Raw genomic sequence first — 6,039 nt, forward strand, 5'->3', positions numbered from 1 at the left:
GTATGGAATTTGTAAGTGTTGACATTCAGGAAGTCTTGTACTCATACAAGGAATGCTGCAAGTTAGAATGAAAGCTCATTAAGCAATTAGGATAACAAATGCCAAATTTTTTCTTATTGCTAGAATATTGGAGCATAAGAATAAAGAAGTTCAGCTATGATTGCATGGCAAGAATACTGCAATACTATGTGCAATTTTGCCCTTCATATTTATGGAAGAATATACCTGCATCAGAGAAAGTATAGCAAAGGTTCACTAGATTGGTTGCTGGGATGAAAGCGTTGGCCTCTGCTGAAACATTGAGTAAATTTATTCTCTGGAATTTAGAAGAATAAGAAGTGATTGCATTGAAACAGCAAAGATTTTGAAGGGACTTGAAAGGATAGATATTGAGTCATTGCTTCCCTTGGCTGGGGAACCTAGAACAAGCAAACATAATGAGGTTAAGGGTCTGATTATTTCAGATGCAGATGAGGAGTGACCACTTCAGTGAAATGACTGTGGATCTTTGGGGTACTATAACAAGGGTTGTGAATTCAATATATTTAGTGCTGAATTAGACAGATTTCTGGTCTCTCAGGGAAGCAAGGAATATGGAGAGCAGATGCTGATCAAACTGAACGCCAAAGCAGGCTCCATAGGCTTTATGGAGAAAGTGAGGACTGCAGATGCTGGAGATCAGAGCTGAAAATGTGTTGCTGGAAAAGCGCAGCAGGTCAGACAGCATCCAACGCCCCTCCCCCAAGTCCCTCCTCCCTACCTTTTATCTTAGCCTGCTGGACACACTTTCCTCATTCCTGAAGAAGGGCTTATGCCCGAAACGTCGATTCTCCTGCTCCTTGGATGCTGCCTGACCTGCTGCGCTTTTCCAGCAACACATTTTCAGCTCCATAGGCTTTATGGTCTTCTTCAACATCCATTTCTTATCTTCTTATGAAAATTAAGCAGCTGCCATTTAAGTGAAATACTGGTCTTTCAAAATCTGTGGACCTGCATTGAGTGCTTTGAATGTTATAAAATTTTGATCCAAATTAAAAAAAAAATTATATGGACTCATAAATATATATTTTGAATCCATAGACACAGAATACTTGGCTAAAGATTCATTGGCTACAACAGCATCGATGTTGCACTTGCAAGGAGCTCATTTGAGACATACAGCCTTTGCAAAAAGAGGGCTCATGGCCCAGTTTCAGAGCAGGATAAGACTATTACATTTTTGAATTGAGTGAAAAAATTGATCTGCCTGAAGACCAACAGCTCAATGCTCTCTCTCTGTTACTATTCCCAACAGAACTGAGCTGAAAATCCATTGAAGGTCATCTTTAGCTCGCAGGGAGAGAATTTTCTTGTAATCTACTCAACCACCTGAAGCGAAGGAAATTCAGCCAATTACAACAGGTTCATGAAGACACTCCAATGCCAATAGCTGAATACCATCAGAGTCAGATCACCATTTACGATAAGACGGCATATCTTTCTTCCACAGGTTTAATGATTACTTGGTGAAAATATTTTAAAGTTAACACCCTGCAGTTTGTTTTGTTCTCATATTTCTGTTTGTGTTAGTTTCTTAAAAGAGTGGATGTATATATTTATTTCATCCAAATTGTTAGTCAATAACCTTTACATGATTATTTAAGTTTCTTTTTGGTGTTCAGCTATTTATTTGTTGTTGACTTAATAAACCTGGCTGACTTATTCTTAATACTGAGCCTGACAGTCTGAGTGCTATATAATTGGCCTTATAGTAACCTGTTTAAATTTCAAGTTGTTGTGATCTGTGGAGGAAAGTTGCTAGAAAACAATGAACTCCTACCTCGGTTGTAAAATGTCAGTTAAGAAATGTGAAACACCATGCCATATTAATTTTAAGTAATTTGGGGCAAAATCTCACAAATTGCCTAGTTTTATAAAGTGCTTCACCTTCCTGAAATTTTCATTTAGTGTCCACTGCTGGAAAGAGGAAGCAGTGCCATAAGACATGAGAGACTGCAACATTTTCACCCTATATAAGAACAAAGGGGACTGTAAGGACAACAGGGGAATCTCTTTGTTGAGCAGCATTGGGAAGGTCTTTGCCTGCGTGGTCCTGAACAGACTGCAGAAAATCGCTGAGAGGGTATATCCTGTATCTCAGTGCGGTTTCAAGTCAGAATGCTCCACATTCGACATGAACTTCTCCCTTCGACAGCTACAAGAGAAATGCAGAGAGTAAAGACAACCACTCTACATTGCCTCCACTGACCTCATGAAGACCTTCAACCTTGTGAGCAAAGACAGCCTGTTCAAAATCCTTGCCAGGATTGGTTGTCCCCCAAGGCTTCTCAGGATAGCTCAGTCATTCCACACAGACGCGAAGGGTGTCATTCAGTTTGACGGCTCTTCTTTGGAGGCCTTCAACATTCGCAGTGGTGTGAAGCAGGGCTGTGTGCTTGCCCCGACCCTGTTCGGCATCTTCTTCACAGTTATGCTGAAGCACACCTTTGGAACGTCAACTGATGGTGTCTACCTCCACACCAAATCAGACGGGAAACTCTTCAGTCTGTACTAGTTGAGGGTGAAAACCAAGGTTCATGAAGTAGTCATCGGGGACATGTTGTTTTCAGACTATGTGGTACTGGAACACACTCAGAAGAGCAAATGCAATGCCTCATGGACAGCTTTCAAGAACCTACCAGGACTTCAGCTTGACCATCAGCCTGAAGACCAACATGTTGGGTCAAGGCATTGAGCACACCCTTGTCATTACCATCAACAACTACAAGCTGGAGGTAGTCCACAAGTTTACATATTTTGGTTCCACCATCATGGACAGTCTCTCCCTAGACTCCAAGATCAACAGACGGATCAGACCTGCAGCGTCAACATTCGCCAGGCTGACAAAGAGAGTCTGGGAGAATAGAAAGCTAACAACACACACCAAGGTCACAGTCCACAGGGCCTGCATCCTCAGCACGCTGCTACATGGCAGCAACATCTGGAGCCTCTACTCCAAACAAAATTGACGCTTTCCACTTCGCAGCCTGAGACGCATCCTGGACATAAAGTGGACTGACTGAGTCACCAATGAGGTCCTGGCCCGCGCCCAGATACCCAACCTCTTCACCCTGCTTCAAACACCGTCTCCACTGGCTGGGCCACGTACACTACAGGTCAGATAGGAGGGTGCCGAAAGACCTGCTATACAGGGAACTGGCCTCTGGCAAGAGAGCACAAGGGCGGCCCCATCTTCATTTCAAAGATGTCTGCAAGAGAGACATGAAGTCACTGAACATGAATGTTGAGAGGTGAGAGGACATTGCAAACAATTGCCCTTGTTGGAGGCTGGAATTAGGCAGACATCTAAAAAGAGCTGAGGTTTGCTGCTGAAGAAAAGTGAATCCGTTGACAAAACAGCACCAAGACAACACCGGAGGACAGCGCCTTCAAGTGCAGTTGCTGCAGCCGAGACAGGCACTCCTGTGTGGGCCTCAACAGCCACAACAGATGCTGCTCTACCAACAAAGATTGAAGCATGACTTCCCAGGTACAGATCCATGGTCTCACAAGATGAATGAATGCCATCATAATCCACTGTAATTTTTTTCATAAACCAGTACAATTGGGCAATATTTCAAAATGTACTTTCTTTAAAATCTGACTTTTTAAAGAAATTTCCTAAATTTATTGGTCAGTGGAAACTGAAAGAAGTATGATTTAAACAACAGTATATTTAGAGTATAGTCATTCTAGTTTCTTAGTAAATTAAAATAATTGTCTCATTTAAAAGCCGTTAAAACATATCTTTCTTAAATGATTTTGCAACCAGGAGAACCAATTTAATTTTTAAAGCCTCCCTTAAATTCTGCAAATGAGCAGAATTAGTGAAATCTCCTAACAGTTCTTCTTGGGATGCAATCAACGTATGGTTGAGAATTAAGGCCTGCTTCTAGCACCGTGTTTTAAAAACTAGTACAAAAGACTGTAGAAAATCAAGTTATGCTGAAGGCAAATTGTAGTTAAACTTGTGATATTTTACCTGGTTACACCAACATTGGACAAAATGTTTTGTGAAAACCAGAATGGTTGAGCAAAAACTTCAAGCTGTTATCCTTAAGACAGTGGTAAAATTAATAGATAAAAATAGAAGTCAGGAGATTGATGAAAAGTATAACAATCCACCCAAAACACTCCACACTTATGTGACTCCTTTCCTACATTACACCCTAGTGCCCTGAATGTATACTTATCCTATGTATTTACCTTTTCGTACATTGTGTCAAAGTGCCTGTGCTTGACCTTTAAGTTACAGAATACAGCAAATGAACTGCTGTGAAAAGGAGGCATGATTTAACTTTCTCTGACTATTCTGCACACAATGGCCCTCTACATGCCTGAAGAAGCCCTGATCAGAATCTCCTGTCAAAAACACAGAGCTCTTCCTTAACGTAGGAGCAACATGTGGCAATCTAATTGCCATTCCTTGGAAATGTGTCCCAATATTTCTGATCAAAGGGCTACAAAACTGACGAATGCACTACTAAAGTAAATAATTGAATCAGAGGTTGTGTTAGCATTTAAAAATATGTTAGGCAGGCAATTTAAGGAAATTGGAATAATGTGACATGGAAAGGGGGCAGGGGCCTAGGATTAGGACAATTCCTCATGTAAAGGATAGACACTTTATATTCAATGAGTGCTATTTGGCACGGGAGATGTCACACAGTTGTCCCTGATAACACAAAAGCTGAGATTAAAAACATGAAACAAAACTGTGGATGCGAGATCATGAAACGAAAAAAAACCAAATTTCCGGAGAAACTCAGCAGCTGTGGCAGCATCTCTGGGAAGAAGGGAGAGTTAGTGTTTCAAATCCAAATACTCTTTATCCCAACCAAAGCATTCCCTCAAGAATTTCCATTGTTTAAGAGGATAGCACACCACCACCTTCTGAAGGGCATTTAATAATGGGCAATAAATGCTGCCCTTGTCAGCTGGACATTTCTGAGGCCCCTTTGCATAGAGTGATATCATTAGAACGCATGCAGAATGGAGGCAGAAAAATTGGGGAAATGGAATGGAGTTGTTAAAGGAAGCAGGGTGTGAGGATGTACAGTCCAGGTAACTGTGGAAGCAGGGTGTGAGGATGTACAGTTCAGGTAATTGTGGAAGTCGGTGGGTTTGTAATAGCCTAGCCCCAGAAATGGGAACAGAGATGTTGACTAAGGGGAAGGAGGAGTCAGAAATGAGCCAGGTGAAAAAGTGTGGGAAGCATAGAAATTGATAGAGAAATTGATTTTTTTCTAATTTCATATGAGAAGGAAGCAGCACCAATGATGTCAGTGAGAGTGGTGAGGAGGGACCCAAGTAGGATCGGAATAAGGAATGTTCCACATATCCCACAAATAGACAGACATAACCCGTGCTGAAACAGATATCCCTAACCACATCTTTGATCTGAAGAAAGTGTGATCAGTTAAAGGAGTAGCTCAAAGTGTGGGCAATCTTGGTCAGGTGGAACAGTGTCTTGGTTGATGGGGATGCTTTAGATCTTCTTTCAAGGAAGGACTGGACATCCCTGAGACCTTCCTAATAGGTCATGGGTGTGTAGAGGGTTTGCACATTCATGGTGAGGGGGGGGGGGGGGGGGGGGGGGGGCAGCTTATGCTGCAAAGTGGAAATACTCAAACTACTACAACATGGCAGAAGGATCATGGCTGTAAATGGGACTGGACAAGGGGACAAAAGATGATGTCAAAGTAGGAATAAATAAATTCTGTGGGGCAGGAACCTACAGAAACAATGGACCTCTACAGGGTTTGGAATGCTGTTGGGAGGAGGTGGAAATCCTAGATGAGATGAGGTTAGTGACAGTCATGGACAGTGAAAGCTTACGTGCCTACAACTTGACAATTTCTGGAATCTCAAATCAAACAACGTTTTTACTTCCTGTTAGAAGACAGAGAGAACACACTGCTTTCCAACTTGAGCATCAGGGCTTTTTAATTAAAGTAATAGGTTCATAAAAAAGAAAACTTGCTCAAAGTTGCAGATCAG

This window comes from Chiloscyllium punctatum, chromosome 25 (genome assembly GCF_047496795.1).
Source record: "Chiloscyllium punctatum isolate Juve2018m chromosome 25, sChiPun1.3, whole genome shotgun sequence".
NCBI lineage: Eukaryota > Metazoa > Chordata > Chondrichthyes > Orectolobiformes > Hemiscylliidae > Chiloscyllium > Chiloscyllium punctatum.